This window comes from Hyperolius riggenbachi, chromosome 1 (assembly GCF_040937935.1).
Source record: "Hyperolius riggenbachi isolate aHypRig1 chromosome 1, aHypRig1.pri, whole genome shotgun sequence".
NCBI classification, from domain to species: Eukaryota; Metazoa; Chordata; class Amphibia; order Anura; family Hyperoliidae; genus Hyperolius; species Hyperolius riggenbachi.
In genome coordinates this window covers 661,178,011-661,197,346 of record NC_090646.1, presented here as the reverse complement: position 1 = coordinate 661,197,346, position 19,336 = coordinate 661,178,011, and the positions used below count along the sequence as shown (strand labels likewise).

The following is a 19,336-nucleotide window of genomic DNA, read 5'->3' as shown; positions in this document are numbered from 1 at the left end:
TTTATAAACAAACTTTTTAAAACTGTTTTTAACCACTTTTAATGCGGCGAGGAGCGGCGAAATTGTGACAGAGGGTAATAGGAGATGTCCCCTAACGCACTGGTATGTTTACTTTTGTGCGATTTTAACAATACAGATTCTCTTTAAGCAGCCTCATTCAGACTATGTCCAGACCGCTTTTTATCAGCACATCAATGTTACAGATTGATACATGTTGCTGAAAAGTGGACAGACGCACACTAGTGTGCCAGGAATCTCTTTCAACAGAGGTGCTGTGGCTGTTAGGTGTAGAATGAACACATTTACTTACATAATAAATTACAGTACAACTAAAAACTCAGGAAAAGAATAGATTAGTGAAATTTGCTTGAAAGTTGATTTACTTACCTGGGGCATTCTCCAGCCCGTGGCAGATGATTGTCCCACGCTGACTTTCCAGTCTGTTGTTTGGAATCCGGTTCCAGGCTCCTGCACTACCATTTACTTGGGGTGAGCAGTATTTTACCATTGTTTGGCTAAAAGTATTAGAGACACAGGATCAGCAGGAGAGTCAGGCAAGGCAACTGGTATTATTTGAAAAGGAAAAATCCATATCCTTCTCAGTTTAGGTTCCCTTTAAAGCAAATGTGAAACAAAAACAAAACAAACAAAAAAAAAAACAGCAAGATACTCGCCTATGGAGGGAGAAGGCTCTGAATCCCATAAAGCCTCTCCGTGCCCTCGAATCAACATTGTCCCCCCGCTGAAATTCTGTGCCTTCGGGACAGGAGTTTGGAAGCACTTGCATCTTGAGTACTCTCAAAGTAAGGCGCATCTCTGTTGTGCATGCGCCTGTGCAGTAAAGATCAGTTTGCAGTGGCGTAGCTAAGGAGCTGTGGGCCCCGATGCCGAGTTTTACAATGGGGTCCCCCAAGCACTCTATACATAACAATTGATACGGCGCACCAAAACCTGCCAATGACAACAACAGTGTCAGAGGTGCAAGAAGGGGATGGGGAGCAGTTTGTTAAAGAGAACCCGAGGTGGGTTCTAAGAATGCTATACGCACACAGAAGTTGGGTCTGCTTATACTGCCCAGCCTCTGTTGCTATCTCAATCCCCCCTAAGTTCCCCCTGCGCTCTGCTATTCCCCCATAAATCACAGCCGCGCTGTCGAAATGCAGCGTGTCACAGCGGGCTGTGTTTACCTCTGTACTGTCAGTCTCGCCGCTCCCCCGCCTCCTGCATAGCTCCGGTCCCCGCCCGCGTCCCTTCCCTCCCCGCTGATTAAAGGGAAGGGAGGCGGGCACAGACCCAGACCCAGCCTCTGTGTGCAGATAGCATTGTCAGAACCCACCTCGGGTTCTCTTTAATGATTACCACTATTCAAAGTATCTATAGAAGTGATTATTATGAGCAGAGAACCAATAGAGAACTAATACTGTAGTTGAGGGAGGGCTCTTCGGGCCCCTCTGGCCCAAGGTCGGGCCCCTCTGGCCCAAGGTCGCAACCTCTGCACCCCCTATTGCACCCCCTATTGTGGGGGAGCAGTGGTGGACCGACCGGGAAGGCTCTAGAGTCTATAAGATCCAGACCCTTCCCTCTCAAAGAATATCTAACCAGTGGCGTTGGGATCAGCATAGCAGCTGCTATGGGTCCTCCTCATCCCCAGAGTGCAGAGTAGCGTGGCAGCAGGAGCATAGAGAAGTTACTCGCCTGAATCCTGTCTCTATGATTACAGCGCTGTAATCTAGAGGGAGCTATAGTCATAGATACAGGGATGCCTGTAGAAGATAGAGCGTCGGTGAAGGTGAAAAACGTATCTATTATCCTCCCGTTCAGGGGACTACTTCTGGTTAACAGAAGCTGCCAGTCCCATGTGGCAAATTATTTTTTTGCCAAATAATATGTAATGTCTGAGGTTTTAATTATGATCTCCAAGTACTCCAAGTACTGTCATTTTGCAGCTCGGTCATGTGACTCTTGCTGCTCTTTATTTTGGCAACTGGCAGGCAGACTCCTTGCTAGTTCTTCCTCAGAGGTAGCTGCCAGAGCCACGCCCCCTCCACCAGTTGCTTCATTCATCCCAAAGAGAAGGAGGGGCAGAGTGGCATTTCGGCCACGCCCCCTCCACTGGCTGCTCCATTGATCCCAATGAGAAGGACTGGCAGGGTGACATTTCAGCCACGCCCACTCCACTCACTGCCAGTGCTTCATTCATCCCAAAAAGGAGGAGCAGGCCAGGGAGACCTTTCAGGATGTAGAGCAGGGGTCAGGAACCTTTTTGGCTGAGAGAGTCATAAACGCCACATATTTTAAAATGTAATTCCATGAGAGCCACACAATATTTTTCAAACTGGGACAGTAAGTCTCACGTCTCTGTTGCTAATGGTGATGTGTATACAGTTGATCCTCTGGGAAGTGTCAGACACATCTTCAGCTTCTCTTGGGTTTCAGCAACATCAGCAATTTCCCCGAGAGCCAGACAGGAGAAATACAGACTAAGGCCCAGTGCACACCGAGCGGTTTTTGGAGCGATCCGCCGGCCGCATCCGCCTCTAAAAACGCTTGTTTAATGTATTGCAATGGGATGGTGCACACCGGCGGTTTGCGGTTTTTGCCAAGCCACAAACGCGCCTCCTGCTGCGCGTTTGCGGTTTTCGGAAGCGTTTCGTCCTCAATGTAAAGTATAGGAAAAACGCAAACCGCTCTGAAAAACGCTAGTTCAGAGCGGTTTGCCAGGCATTTTTGTTACAGTAGCTGTTCAGTAACAGCTTTTACTGTAACAATATGTGTAATCTGCTACACAAAAACGCACGCAAAACCGCTAGGTATGTTTAGAAAACCTCTCTAAACATACCTAGAATCGCTCTGAAATCAGCTCCCAAAACCGCTAGCGTATTGCGGATCTGCTAGCGGTTTTGGTGTGCACTGGGCCTAAGGCCTGGAACACACCAGAGGAGTTTTTCTGAGCGTTTTGAGTTTTTAAATCTGCTGCTAATGTTATCCTATGTGTCTGTGCACACTGGAGCAATGAGGTTTTGTAAAAAACCCCATAGCATTACATTGGGAAGAGCTTTTAGAGGTTTCAAAAGCTCTTCCCAATGTAATGCTATGGTTTTTTTTTACAAAACCTCATTGCTCCAGTGTGCACAGACACATAGGATAACATTAGCAGCAGATTTAAAAACTCAAAACGCTCAGAAAAACTCCTCTGGTGTGCACCAGGCCTAACAGCTTGAACAATTAGCTAGCTGACTTGGGGGTTGATTCACTTTGTAGGACAAAATCCCTGCAAGTGACAGGCAGCCTATTGGGCCAATCAAAGTGCGGGGACCTCATCCTACAAAGTCACTGGACCTGACAGGGTCCAGGGTGGGACAGTTGGAGCAGCCGTCCGTTTTGGGGTAGCGAGAGTAAGTTTGTAGTGCATGCTACAGCAGTAGCGTGCCTACTTTTAAAATGTTACTTGCACTGCCACACTGAGCTGCGCTGCTTGAGCAGTGAATCAACCCCTACTGATTTGTATGTGAGCCAGATGTAGCCATCAAAAGTGCCACATCTGGCTCCCGAGCCATAGGTTCCCTACCCCTGATGCAGAGGGTGGGGTGTAAAGTGTACAGAAACAAGACCTGTTATTACATATTACTAACTACTATGTTGATTACATGCTGACATCTTCATGCACAGATTCCTGTACAAGTGTCCTCTTGCCTCCTATCTGACCCAGATTCCTGCTATTATAGCCTTTGAATCAGAGCAGGTCATTTCTATACACAGCTTTCTTGTTTAAACCGTTCGTGATTTTTGCTCCTTTTAAAGTCACAGGATTGCTTTAAATCTCAGACAGATCCGAGTAGGCCTGAACGATTTCAGGAAAAAATTGAATTGAGCGATTTCTGTCTGAAATTGCGATTTCGATTCGATTCACGATTTCCTTCAAATCAAGCTTTGTTCCCCCTATTTGCCTGTTTGTTCCCCCTCTGTCCCCCTGTCTCTCTTTGTGCCCCCTTTGCCTCTTTATGCCTCCTCTGGGTCTTTCTCTTGCCCCCTTTGTTTCTCTGTGCCCGCTGTTTCTCTCTGGGTCTCTCTCTGTTCCCGCTCTGTCTCAGTGCCCACTCTGTGTATCTCTGTGCCCACTCTGTCTCCCAAGCTGCATCAGTTCTGGACGTAGCTTCCAGCAGGAGTCCAGCGATGCCCGTCTATCCACTTCGCCTCCTGCAGGCTCTAATGCACGGCATACTTCCTGTATGTCATGTGACATACAGGAACCCGGAGTTTTGCCAAGCACAAGAGCCAGCAGGTGGCGATAGAGGATGGACAGCGTTGGACCCGTGCGGAAGGTAGGTCCAATGCTGCGGGCCGCACGCGCCGGGACTTTGGTTTAAATTCGATTTATCTTTCAGGCCTAGATCCAAGGTAAAAAACAAACAAACAACAACAATCAGTCAGAGACTGCTAATGGGGCAGCCTGTAGGGAATGCGGGGACCAGGAGAGGAGAGAGAAGGCTCTATAGGACCCAGAACCTTCCCTCTCCTTAGGTAAGTACCAGTATCTGATTTTTTTTCTCCATTTTAGCTTCAGACTCCATTTAACCAGTTGCCGACCGCGTCACTCCAATGGGCGCGGCTGTGGCGGCAGCCCCAGGTACGCCTAACGCCGATTGGCGTAAAGTCCTGGGGCTTACATTTGCAGGAGATCGCGCGCATGCTGCGCTCGCATCTCCTGCTTGGTGGGCAGAGCGGAGCTCCGCCTTCAGTCTCCGAGCGGCGATCGCCGCTCGGGAGACTGTAACGGCGAAACCGCCGCTTGATTGTACTGTACAGCGCTGCGATGTGCAGCAGCGCTGTACTGGGGACAGCCGTCCCCCTGGGGGACAAGAGAGCGATCGGCTCTCATAGGCTGAAGCCTATGACAGCCGATCCCCGTTATCGGCTGCCTGGGGGGTGGGAGGGACGGAGGGGGGAAAAAAAAAATACACACTTTTAATAAACAAAAAAATAACAAAATTATTTATATAAAAACAAACAAACACTGCAGGGGCGATCAGACCCCACCAATAGAGAGCTCTGTTGGTGGGGACAAAAGGAGGGGGGAATCACTTATGTACGGTGTTGTGCGGCCCTGCAGCTTGGCCTTAAAGCTGCAGTGACCAATTTTTAACAAAATAGCCTGGTCACTAGGGGGGTTTAAGCCCATGGTCCTCAAGAGGTTAAAGGACACATCCTGGGAAAAAAATATCCATGGTCTACTTACTTGGGGCTTCCTCCAGCCCGACAGCCTATCTGTCCCTCGCCGCTGCTCCGCTCCCTGCCGGTGTCCCCTCCGTTGCAGATGCTGACCTCACCAGGTCGGTATCTACTGCGACTGCATAAGCGCGCGGTTCTCTATAGCGCTCACATAGCCTGGAGTGTTCTGCTTAGGCACAGAAGCACTACACCTGCACATGTAAGCGGGAGTGCGAGCGGCGTGGCCACGCACGCGCAGAAGATATCTGCAACTGAGGGGACCCCGGCTGGGAGCGGAACTGCGGCGAGGTACAGATAGGCTTCCAGGGGCTGGAGGATGCCCCAGGTAAGTAGACCTTGGTTATATATCGAACCTTCCCGTTCCTCTCCTGGGCCCCGCATTCCACCTGCAGGCTCCCCCCGTTAGCAGTCCCTGACTGATCGGTCGGAAACGGCTTCGGTAGTCATTGGGAGCTCTAGTCCTCCCGAGAGCCACCCATCTTCGGAAAGACTCTGGCTCCCAAAGACCCCCACCACTCCCCTGGAGAGAACTAATAACCTCTTCCCCCTTGGTGTGCAACCAATAACACCCCCCCCCCCCCACCCCTGGAGGGAACTAATAACCCTCCCTCCCCTTGGTGGGTTACTAATAACCATGTGGCTGTATGCTGCATTGATAAGTATGCTAGGATGTTGGTACACCGGTAATGCTTGAGGCCACTTATCCAGCTCTGAAGTTATGGCAGATATCAATTTTCTGACATACCTTCTAACTGAAAAGATCAAAACTTGGTCACTAGACTTTGCTGACCACAGGAGTGTCTGTACTGAGAGTATCTGGTATCACAAACACTTGTAGGTACGCTTTGAGGCTAGTATGTATATGATATTCACAACTTGATAGCATTAATCTGGTCTACTTAAAGTGAACCAGAGACGAAGTACCCTCGTGTATTTTACCATATATATCAGTGGGAACATTAGCGAAAACACCTACCCTGCTCTCTGTTTCATTATTCACTGTTCAGCCTGCTTGTTAAAATCCCCCACTGAGCATTCAGTTTAGCTTTGCTCAGGAATCATAGCTGAGTCATTATAGCAGAGCCAGAAGGGGGCAGACATCAGGGAAGACAGACTCAGCTATAATGATTCCTGAGCAAAGCCAGATTGAATGCTCAGTCGGGGATTTTATCAGGGCTGTTAACTAGTGTTGGGCGAACATCTAGATGTTCGGGCCGAACAGGCCGAACATGGCCGCGATGTTCGGGTGTTCGACCCGAACTCCGAACATAATGGAAGTCAATGGGGACCCGAACTTTTGTGCTTTGTAAAGCCTCCTTACATGCTACATACCCCAAATTTACAGGGTATGTGCACCTTGGGAGTGGGTACAAGAGGAAAAAAAATTTGCAAAAAGAGCTTATAGTTTTTGAGAAAATTGATTGTAAAGTTTCAAAGGAAAAACTGTCTTTTAAATGTGGAAAATGTCATGTTTCTTTGCACAGGTAACATGCTTTTTTTCGCCATGCAGTCATAAATGTAATACAGAGAAGAGGTTCCACGAAAAGGGACCGGTAACGCTAACCCAGCAGCAGCAGCAGCACACGTGATGGAACAGGAGGAGGCGCAGGAGGAGAAGGCCACGCTTTGAGACACAACAACCCAGGCCTTGCATGAGGACAAGAAGCATGCGGATAGCATGCTTTGTACCGGCATGCAGTCATAAATGTAATAAAGATAAGTGGTTCAATAAACAGGGACCACGCGGCAACGCTAACCCAGCAGCAGCAGACGTGATGGAACAGGAGGAGGCGCAGGAGGAGAAGGCCACGCTTTGTGAGACACAACAACCCAGGCCTTGCATGAGGACAAGAAGCATGCGGATAGCATGCTTTGTACCGCCATGCAGTCATAAATGTAATAAAGATAAGAGGTTCCATGAACAGGGACCGGCAACGCTAACCCAGCAGCAGCAGCAGCACACGTGATGGAACAGGAGCAGGCGCAGGAGGAGAAGGCCATGCTTTTTGAGACACAACAACCCAGGCCTTGCACGAGGACAAAAAGCGTGCGGATAGCATGCTTTGTACCGCCATGCAGTCATAAATGTAATAAAGATAAGTGGTTCAATAAACAGGGACCACGCGGCAACGCTAACCCAGCAGCAGCAGACGTGATGGAACAGGAGGAGGCGCAGGAGGAGAAGGCCACGCTTTGTGAGACACAACAACCCAGGCCTTGCATGAGGACAAGAAGCATGCGGATAGCATGCTTTGTACCGCCATGCAGTCATAAATGTAATAAAGATAAGAGGTTCCATAAACAGGGACCGGCAACGCTAACCCAGCAGCAGCAGCAGCACACGTGATGGAACAGGAGCAGGCGCAGGAGGAGAAGGCCATGCTTTTTGAGACACAACAACCCAGGCCTTGCATGAGGACAAAAAGCGTGCGAATAGCTATATAGTCTGGCTGAGCGGTGTACACAGAGTGGCAGTACACACAATGCTATATAGTCTGGCTGAGCGGTGTACACAGAGTGGCAGTAAACACAATGCTATATATAGCGTGGCTGAGCGAGGTGCACAGTGGCAGTACACACAATGCTATATAGTCAGGCTAGGCCGTGTACACAGAGTGTCAGAAAACACAATGCTATATATAGCGTGGCTGAGCGAGGTGCACAGTGGCAGTACACACAATGCTATATAGTCAGGCTGAGCGGTGTACACAGAGTGTCAGTAAACAATGGTATATAGTCTGGCTGAGCGGTGTACACAGAGTGTCAGTAAACAATGGTATATAGTCTGGCTGAGCGGTGTACACAGAGTGGCAGTAAACACAATGCTATATATAGCGTGGCTGAGCGAGGTGCACAGTGGCAGTACACACAATGCTATCTAGTCAGGCTAAGCCGTGTACACAGAGTGTCAGAAAACACAATGCTATATATAGCGTGGCTGAGCGAGGTGCACAGTGGCAGTACACACAATGCTATATAGTCAGGCTGAGCGGTGTACACAGAGTGTCAGTAAACAACGGTATATAGTCTGGCTGAGCGGTGTACACAGAGTGGCAGTAAACACAATGCTATATATAGCGTGGCTGAGCGAGGTGCACAGTGGCAGTACACACAATGCTATATAGCCAGGCTAAGCCGTGTACACAGAGTGTCAGAAAACACAATGCTATATATAGCGTGGCTGAGCGAGGTGCACAGTGGCAGTACACACAATGCTATCTAGTCAGGCTAAGCCGTGTACACAGAGTGTCAGAAAACACAATGCTATATATAGCGTGGCTGAGCGAGGTGCACAGTGGCAGTACACACAATGCTATATAGTCAGGCTGAGCGGTGTACACAGAGTGTCAGTAAACAACGGTATATAGTCTGGCTGAGCGGTGTACACAGAGTGGCAGTAAACACAATGCTATATATAGCGTGGCTGAGCGAGGTGCACAGTGGCAGTACACACAATGCTATATAGCCAGGCTAAGCCGTGTACACAGAGTGTCAGAAAACACAATGCTATATATAGCGTGGCTGAGCGAGGTGCACAGTGGCAGTACACACAATGCTATCTAGTCAGGCTAAGCCGTGCACACAGAGTGTCAGAAAACACAATGCTGTATATAGCGTGGCTGAGCGAGGTGCACAGTGGCAGTACACACAATGCTATATAGTCAGGCTGAGCGGTGTACACAGAGTGTCAGTAAACAATGGTATATAGTCTGGCTGAGCGGTGTACACAGAGTGTCAGTAAACAACGGTATATAGTCTGGCTGAGCGGTGTACACAGAGTGGCAGTAAACACAATGCTATATATAGCGTGGCTGAGCGAGGTGCACAGTGGCAGTACACACAATGCTATATTAGTCAGGCTAAGCCGTGTACACAGAGTGTCAGAAAACACAATGCTATATATAGCGTGGCTGAGCGAGGTGCACAGTGGCAGTACACACAATGCTATATAGTCAGGCTGAGCGGTGTACACAGAGTGTCAGAAAACACAATGCTATATATAGCGTGGCTGAGCGAGGTGCACAGTGGCAGTACACACAATGCTATATTAGTCAGGCTAAGCCGTGTACACAGAGTGTCAGAAAACACAATGCTATATATAGCGTGGCTGAGCGAGGTACACAGTGGCAGTAAACAATGCTATATATAGTGTGGCTGAGCGAGCGGTGTACTACTGTTCCCAGCAGCGACACACAATGACTGGGGGGGAACCTGGCTAGCGTGGCTGGAGAGCGAACTACCCTGCCTGCCTACCCAAAGCTAAACCCACAGAGAAATGGCGGAGATATGACGTGGTTCGGGTATTTATTTACCCGAACCACGTGACCGTTCGGCCAATCAGAGCGCGTTCGGGCCCGAACCACGTGACCCGTTCGGCCAATCACAGCGCTAGCCGAACGTTCGGGGAACGTTCGGCCATGCGCTCTTAGTTCGGCCATGTGGCCGAACGGTTTGGCCGAGCACCGTCAGGTGTTCGGCCGAACTCGAACATCACCCGAACAGGGTGATGTTCTGCAGAACCCGAACAGTGGCGAACACTGTTCGCCCAACACTACTGTTAACGCACGTCATCAGGGGGTTACTGCGCAGTCGCAGTACGAAGTTTTCTTGAAGTGCGCGTGTGCAGTAAGCTCCCGAAGCCGCAGTGTAATTTGTGGCATGAATAGAGGAGGACGGCTCGGGACATGACAGCTGCAGGGGGCCAATCAGGGCCGGATTACCGACCAGGCAACAAAAGCAGTTGCTTGGGGCCCCATTCAGAGTCAAAGGGGCCTCATCAGCACATAAACCAGCCCTCGCCATCCTGTCAGCGGTGGCTGGATGGTATAATGGTTAAAGGGACTCTGAGCAGTGCAGTAACTATGGAAAGATGCATATCATTTTAAAGCTCTCTTTCTTCTCTTTCCAATGATATATAAACCGCCGCCATATGCCTTTTAGTTTTCGCTATTTTCGTGATCGAAATCACGACCACGGCAATTTTGATCGCGAAAATAGCGAAAACTAAAAGGCGTAGGGTGGTTTATCTATCATTGGAAAGAGGAGAAAGAGAGCTTCAAATTGATATGCATCTTTCCATAGTTACATTGTATTACACAGGACAACTTTTCTCCAACGTCAGGCAGCTCGATTCAGCACAATGCAATGAAATATAAGGAACCCAGGGGGATATAATTACAAACATCATGCTGGTAGGTGTGAGGATGTAATTAATTAGTTGTGGGTATGCTTAAAGGCATACCCACAGGCACTGCTCGGAGTCCTTTTAAGGGCTCTGCCTCTGACACAGGAGACCAGGGTTCGATTCTCGGCTCTGCCTGTTCAGTAAGCCAGCACCTATTCAGTAGGAGACCTTAGGCAAGTCTCTCTAACACTGCTACTGCCTATAGGGCGCGTCCTAGTGGCTGCAGCTCTGGCGCTTTGAGTCCCCCAGGAGAAAAGCGCAATATAAATGTTATTTGTCTTGTCAAATGATGCCGTACGCTGCTGATTGTCTTCAGAGCCAGGCTCTCCTCCTAGGTCCCCCTCCTGCTACTGTGCGCTCTGCCACTGCCCACTCCTCCCTCCCTTCCCACAGAGAACCACAGCTACAGCAAGAATGATAGCAGCAGATGGCAAACGCTCACTCACCTATCCATGATCCAAGCGATGGAGATCCCATCATCTGAAACCCATCTGTCTCTTCTACAGTGCAGCCGCTCGCTCTGAACTTCCTGATTCTCAGATCAGACAGGAAGTAGGAAGTAGTAATAGTAGTAGTAACAGAGCGGCAGCACTCTAGAGGAGACAGATGGGCTCCGGATGACGGGACATCTATTGCTTGGATCGCAATAGGTGAATGTGAGTCATCTGATGCTGTCATTCTCCTCCGCTGCGGCTGCCTTCTCTGCTGGACTATCGTATTCACTGGGATGCAGGCTGCATGGTGGCTGTCTAGTTTGGGAGGAAATCGGTTGTTCGGTGGTGGGGGTGGTTATGTAATTCTGGGTGGCTGGATAGTGTAATCATACCTCCCAACATTTTAAGTGTCGAAAGCGGGACACTTAGGCCACGCCCCTGGCCACGCCCCAACCCCCTAGCCACGCCCACTATTTTATTTTATTTAGTTTTTAAATTTATTTTTTATTAAAATTTTTTAATTAATTACTCCTGAAAGGGAGGGTGCCAGTGGGAGGGGGAGGAGGGTGGTGAGGGTGGCCGAGGGGGGGGGAAAGAAAACCCGATCGAGGCACCAGCCCGGGGATGCGTATGCGGCATGGATGCCGCATGGACGCTATTAAGCTTCTCCCTCCCTCCCTCCTAATGTGCCCCCAGTGTCCCCTTATGTGATTAATTAGGGGGGTTGTCAGTGGAGGGGGGGAGAATGCCCGTCACCGTGGGTGGGGAGGAGGGTGCCACTTTTAGGTGGGGGGGGGGCGCCTGGGCAGAGAATGGAGGCGGAAAAACTGATCGAGGCTCCAGCCGCGGTACTGAGGGATGCGGGAGCCCGGCTTCAATACTTCCTCCCTCCCTCCCTCTGTGAATGCCCCCTAATGTATGTCCGTGTGCCCCCCTCTCCACCCCTCCCTATAGGCAGAGTGAGCGCAGCGGAGCGGGCAGTCGGGTCCTCTTACCGCTGGCTGATGCACGCGTACTGTCTCTATCCGACCTCCATGTGCTTCCTGTGACGTCATAGTAAACAGGAAGCACATGGAGGTCGGATGCCAGAGACAGTACGCGTGCATCAGCCAGCGGTAAGAGGACCCGACTGCCCGCTCCGCTGCGCTCACTCTGCCTATAGGGAGGGGAGGAGAGGGGGGCACACGGACATACATTAGGGGGCATTCACAGAGGGAGGGAGGGAGGAAGTATTGAAGCCGGGCTCCCGCATCCCTCAGTACCGCGGCTGGAGCCTCGATCAGTTTTTCCGCCTCTATTCTCTGCCAGCCGTCGGGATTCGAGAGGGGGGGCCCGGGATAGCAGGAGGGCCCCCCCAAATCGGGAGAATCCCGACGAAAACGGGACGGTTGGGGGGTATGGTGTAATGGTTAAGGGCTCTGCCTCTGACACAGGAGACCTGGGTTCAAATCTCGGCTCTGCCTGTTCAGTAAGCCAGCACCTATTCAGTAAGGAGTCTCTTAGGCAAGTCTCCTTAACACTGCTACTGCCTACTGAGTGCGCTCTAGTGGCTGCCTCGCAAGCGCTTTGAGTCCGACAGGAGAAAGGCGCTATACAAATACTGCCATTATTATTATTATTCTGTCTGGGGAACGGCTTCCAGTTTGGCGGTGTCCAGAACTTTCTGCTATTGCCAGGCTGGAGATGCAAGGGGAAAGTGCTGCTGCTGTGATATCTGGGGCCCTCTTCACAGGGGTGCCCCAGCCCCTGAGTGCAAATGTCCCAGCCATTCATCTCTCACTCTGCATTTTGCTGCTGCTATTCCCTGCATTGTGCACCCACAGAGGAAAGCGGGCTGTTGCCCATAGCAACCAGTAGCTCGGCTGTCCCGGTGTGTGCGGCATGTTGCTGTGCAGCTGCATCTTCTGATTCTATTACGACATGATGGGGGGGCCCAAATCAATTACTTTGCTTAGGGCCCCATTTAGCCTTAATCCGGCTCTGGGGCCAATAGAAGCCCCAGGTAAATGTCGGTTTTTATCTTTATCTTTGCAACACCCTCCACAGAACTCCTTTAAGTTGGCTGAGGTAGCCGATGACCGCCTCAGTCGACTATCAGGCATATGTATGGCAACCCCCAACCGATCCGCCGGACAGATCTACTCCACTCCAGTGACGCTGATCCCATTGTTCATGCCGCTCTCCAGCGACGTCCCTCCGCAGAGCATCACCAATGGGCCAGCCGTTGTACAAGGAAGTAGTTCCCCCTTCCATCCTAAAACAGGTCCCTGGTGTTAAGTGGTCCCCCCTCCCTCCCTTATACAGTTGCCTGGTGTCTAATTTTGATCTAAATAGTAATAGTGAAAAAAGATCTATCGAATCTTGGATCAAAAGCTTACCATCACCCTGCTTGAAAACTTAAGAGAAACTCCGATCAAGAATTGAACTTTATCCCAATCAGTAGCTGATACCCCCTTTTACATGAGAAATCTATTCCTTTTCTCAGACAGACCATCAGGGGGCGCTGTATGACTGATATTGTGGTGAAACCCCTCCCACAAGAAACTCTGAGGGCCGTGGTACTCCTGGCAGTTTCCTGTCTGGGAACCTTGCTGCATTGTGGGAAATAGCTGTTTACAGCTGTTTCCAACTTCCAAAAAAGCATGCAGCAGCTACATCACCTGCCCACAGTAAAAATGTCACCATGTAATAAAAGTCAGAATGTAAATCAGGGATCTAAAATATTTTACAATGGGCCAACACTGACTAAATTATTTATACATAATTATTGTAAAAAATAAAGCACTTTTTTATTACATTATTTTCACTGGAGTTCCTCTTTAAAGGTGAACATGAGGCTAAAACTATTTTTGTTAAAATTTCTGGCAACAGGTTCTCTTCACTACGTCCAACCCTCTGGCTCTGCAGCGTGACATCATCAGCAAAATAATGACTTCACACACAGCACAAGCCTCTTCCCGCCAAATCAACACATAGCTCTGCAGGTGACGGCACCCCTTACCAATCTCCGCCCACCTGTCAATCAGCAGCGGCGCTCCAGCCAATCAGCGCTCGGCGCTATTCCGACCAATGGATGGACACAGGCGCGCGCGTAACGGTTTCTGAATAAGAACCAGACCGGCCCCGCCCCTCCGCAACTGACTGACAGATCTGGGGCGGATGGAAGCGCAGCGGGCGCTGATTGGCGGACTCGGAGGGCGAGCGCCCAATAGCGAGGGACGGGGCGGAGCTTGTGTGACTAGAGTGCGGGGCGGGTTCCCCGTGACGTCACTGGCGGCTGCTACACACCGGCTCCTGCTCTGAGCTGTTCTTCAGTTGGGCAGCGAGGAAGCAGCCGCGCGCCGGGCAGGTAGGAGAGCTGCGCTGTTCTGCGCATGTGCGTCTTGTGTACCATCCGCATCTCATTTACCTGTCACCCCAGCTGTGAGTTTTTGTGACTTTGTGTGCGGGGCTGAGAAGACGTGGGCTGGTCCAACTTTCTAAACAGCCCCAATGGGACTTAGTCACTCCAATAAGTCACTGGGGACTAATGAGACTAGAGTCCCCCTTTAAGTAATAAGATCCCCACTTTACACTCCTAGAATCACCTTTTAGTCCCCCCCCCCCCCCCTGTTCCCCACACTCTGTGTGAGACCCCAGACTGGACTTGAGACAAACATGGTCTACAGAAATTAATTTAGAGCCCCTATGTCTAATACACCCCCCATATTTGACAGTACTGAGGTCACTATAAGCTGGAGATAATCCCCACATTCCCCTACTTTGATAACCACCAGCCTTGCTGAGGTAGCCCCCATCATTGTCAGTATTATTTATGTGTACTGTATGTGGTACTGATACATACTAATATTACTCATATTGACATTATAACATTACTCTTACTGGTATATTCTTTCGACTGGATTTTCTCTCCTTAAATTTGTCAGCCCCCCCCCCCCCTGGGTTTTTTAAGCACTCACCTATGAGTTATTGAGAACAGCTCCTAAAAAACATGATCTGCCCCCACTCCCTGGAGATTCAACTGGAAAAGGTTTAGGAAGGACCCTTTACATGCTTTGTATCTATATAGTTGTTGCCCTTTGTGACCTGACCCCACGTACATTCCACAGGAATCTCCAGGACTTGCCCCCCATCCCTGGACCACATACACTATATCCCCCATAACTGCCCCCCTTTGAATTGCTTCTTCAAACAGACAGTATCCATGCACCCCCTCTGCTCAGCCTATATACATTAATGGATCATAATGCAGTGACCTCTCCCTCTCACTAATGCAGAGTATGGATCTATTATGCAGCACTCTCCAGTCTAAAAATAAATAGTCAATAATACCCGCAAAAGAACCACTTTGCAGAGCCAGAGTCTGGAATTGTCATAATGAGCTGTGTTGGGATCATGTTGGGTAATTTTTCAGCTGATAAGTGACCCCCTGTATGGGACGACCCCCGTGGTCTTGGAACTATTGTCCTGTGTCAGCACTTTGGCCATGAAAGTGCTGGTTGCCAGGATTTCCGGTAGCTGGAGGGGGTTTGAGGCTGGCATTGTGGTTTCTTTACATCGTTCACCATAGGGTTAAAAATAGAATCGTTTGAGGCAGCTGGGGGTCGGATCTTTGCCTTGCGAATAATCTGTATTATCTAACTTTACACATCGCTGATTGCTAACGTGGTGCCGCTATCTTTGCCGCTGCCTTTTTCATATTTTAATTCTCTGTTCTGGTATAATGAGGTTGTCACCGCGCCCGATACCTCATGTCACCCTTGCTGCTCTATTAGTAGTAGAAACGACTGAACAAGTCTCCTGCCTGTGTTTGTAGCATGGTAACATGGTGAGCAGTCTCGGTTGGCATACTAATCACAATGGTGAATTCCTTAACGACTGTTGAATGACCCCCACCCACCCCCGGCACGCTCTGGTGCCCAGGAACAATGGCATTCCCGTTGACCCTGCCTGTTGGGCACCAGGCAGTCTTCCATTGGCTCTCTCCAGCCCTTTGCTTGGCTGCCTCCTCTCCTGGATGTCCTCAGCGATGGGTTCAGGCTTGGTAACGTGACTGGGTATACCAAACCAGCGGTGGCTTCAGTGACAGTTGCGGTCATGAGACCAAGCTGTCCTCACGCTAACGGGTGTTATGAGCTCACTGCCTCCCTTCTAGTCCTCATGGAAAACCTCAATCATGAGCTCACCCCCCTGCTTTCCTGACCTCATCTCTTTAATGGCTGATAATAGGAATTGGGACAAAGGAATAAGGAAGGGGGGCTGCAGGCTGCCATGATGTAATGCTTTGGTATCTGGGTGGGTGTCAGTTAACCCTTGGTAGACTTCCTGCCATGAGTCGTGTCTCGGCATCGGAGCCCTGCCACAGCTTTCCTTCCTTCCTGTGAGGGTCTCGGATGGGCTCGGAGCAGACTGGCGTGGGCTGCACAGTCTGGCGAGCAATGTTCTGTCAAGCTGTGTGTAGCACGGATTGGCCGGGACAATAGGCTCTAGATCAGAACCTGCTCCGCCAGTTGGGTTACCATGGCGTTCAACTTTCCGTATTGGTCCCAGCCGCCTGTGCCATCCAGATTGTGGGTGGCATGTGGAGCCAATTGAGTCTGGCACAAAAGAGCGCTGTGGTGAATCATGCTGGTACAGTACAGTGCTCTCTGTGTCCCAGTAATTCCAGGCACAGCACACACACTGCTGCTCTTTCCTGCTGAACAGGATCCCAGCGAGAGAAGAGGAGGCAGTTTCTGTATCCTATATCCATGTCTGGAATGTGCCCTTCCACCCTCCCTCCTCTGTCATTCCCAGAATCCCAGCTCTGAGAAGCATACCGGATGTTTTCCTGCAAGGATCGGCATGCTGAGGTTGCCTGCTGTGCTCTCCATTCCCAGAGCTCACTCTCTGCCCGCTCAGCTCCTTGCAGGACTACAAATCCCAGCCAGCCTACTACTTGTAGGGATGCTGAGAAGTGACATTGACTGTTGCTACCCAGAGACTACACAAAATCCTATTGGTTGTTAATATTTTGGGGGGTTGGACCTTCTCTGACATTAAGCGTGGTTTGGAGGTTCCAAGCAGGAAAGAGTGAGGGAGCGTTTCCACTTGAACGGAAACCGCCGCAAATCCGCAGATTTTCCCTGCAGGCGAATAGTGTGGGGAAACTGCCATAGGGTGCAATGGTAACGCCGTTTGAATCGCTACCGCTAGCGATTCGGCCAGCTTTTCCATCCGAATCGGCGCGGGAGGCAGACGCGCGCCACTCTAGTGGAATCGCACCCTAAAGCCTAGTACACACTTTCAATTATGATTGGCCAATCACTGACCCAATTTTACCACCCCCATGTAGTGTGAGGGTAAACAGATATTAAAAACTATGAGCTGATTGTGTAGGCAGACCCTTATACTAAAAGGAGGTGTTGAAATTGGTAATTAGCCAATCATAAATTGTGTACCAGGCTTTAAGCCCAATATACACATCCAATTTTGATTGGTCGATGATTGGCCAGTTTCACCACTTTCATGTAGTATGAGTGCCAGCAGATCTTGAATGCTGTGAAATAGTTAAACTCTCATACTACTTGAAGGTGGTAAAATTGGCTTGTGAGTGGCCAATCAAAATTGGATGCATGTACGCACCCTTATGGCTTATACACACCATGCAATTTTCCAGTCAGATTGATGGATCGATTTTTGAGATCAGTACTCTCTCTGCTGAGGACTGACCATCGATAATTAACAGATCTGTCCATTTGGTAGCGCTATACAAAACATTCTGTAGTTGATATTCATTAAAGTTCATGTATAGTTTTTTAAGATGCTTTTGTTAGAATATTTTGATTATGCATAAAGTTGTTGTAATTATTATTATTTTTTTTTTTTTTTGCCAAATAGAAAAATGCCTATGTACCTGCTTGTCCCTAGATAGATCTTCATCTCCTCCCCCTGCTAGAGACCAACTGCCATGATCGTTTGTCTGTCAGTAGGGAGGTGTGGCTTCTGGAGAGAGAGCAGCCACTCTACTCTCCCTCTTGTATGCCCATGTGACTTACGCTTGGTCCGGACTTTCAATTTTGATTGGCCAATTTTACTATCTCCATGTAGCATGAGGGCCAATAGATTTTGATCGCAAAACACTAGCGATTTTGGTAGCGTTTTGCTCTGGTGTTTTTTGGCGATTAACGCCCCAAAAAAATCACCATTCACACCTGGCGAATTCTTAAGCAATCGCGTTTTGCGCTTCTATAGCACTAAAACGCGATTGCGGGGAAATCGCCTGAAAATGGTGCAGGCTACGCGTTTGCGTTTAGCGGTCTTGGATGATTTGCGGCGATTACCGCAAATCGGCCAAGTAAGAACGGGCCCATAGGGTTTCATTACGCTAGCGCTTTTGCGGCAAAACGCTAAAGTGTGAATGGGCCCTTAAAGTCTGGGAAGGGGGTAGAGTTTTAGGCTGGCTGGGGGTGTGCAGGCAGCAGTCAGTTGCTGTGGACTGCTAGGTACATTTCCTTTTTTTTTACACAGGTAATTTAAAATATCACTATACATGCCTTTGACTTGCCTAGAGGTTTACAGATTAGACACTAGACAAGACACAACATTTATATGGCACTTTTCTCCTGGCAGACTCAAAGCGCAGGAACTACAGCCACTAGGGTGCGCTCTATAGGCAGTAGCCTTATTAGGGAGTCTTGCCTAAGGCCTCCTTACTGAATGGGTGCTGGCTTACTTAACAGGGAGAGCTGAGATTACATTCCCATTTCATGTTGCAGCCAGCTGCGATCTTCTAAAACTGACAGAAATCTAAGCGTCACTTCTTCCAGCCATGGCAACGGCGTTGTGTTTGGAGTACATCTCACTGCTTTTGACGTACAGAACGTCCCGGGATTTAAATCCCCCTGCATGAGTAATTTGCTCCACAGAGCAGGGATCACATTCCGCACATCCCCTGGCTTCATCCCTAGCTTTCCTGAGGTCAGCCCGGAGGCTGCTCACGTGGATAGAAAGATGGATTTTACTGCTTTCTACAAATCGTACACTTGTAAAATCATTCTAGCGGGCTGACACACCACTGTAGCATTTCCTGATAGGAAAACACATCTGGGTTCTGCTGGGGAAAGTTTGGTAAAGTCCCTTCTTCATAGGATTTTCCTTCCTCCTGACAATAGAACGGAATAATATTTAATAGTGTAATTATAGGCCTTCTGGATCTCTTAAAGGACACCTGAAGTGAGATGGATATGGAGGCTGCCATATTTAGGGGGGCAGCACGGTGGCGTAGTGGTTAGCGCTCTCGCCTTGCAGCGCTGGGTCACCGGTTCCTATCCCAGCCAGGGCTCTGTTTGCACAGAGTTTGTATGTTCTCCCCGTGTCTGTGTGGGTTTCCTCCGGGCACTCTGGTTTCCTCCCACATCCCAAAAACACTCAGGTTAATTGGCTTACTATCAGGAAATAAATATGGCAGCCTTCATAGGTCTCACACCATGGGTTCCTTTTAGGGACT

General features: G+C 49.5%; 1 protein-coding gene across 2 annotated transcripts in view; it reads left to right on the top strand.

Annotated features, from left to right (window-relative positions):
* The first annotated feature begins 14,113 nt into the window (after positions 1-14,113).
* The window catches only part of DNAJB5 (DnaJ heat shock protein family (Hsp40) member B5), a 34,875-nt gene continuing 29,652 nt past the window's right edge, over positions 14,114-19,336 (top strand). Inside the window, exon 1 of one of the 2 annotated variants that reach the window (XM_068272087.1) lies at positions 14,114-14,197. The gene's annotated coding sequence lies outside the window, so the exon portion shown is untranslated. The remainder of the gene's footprint in view (positions 14,198-19,336) is intronic. The other variant, XM_068272061.1, reaches the window with a different exon arrangement.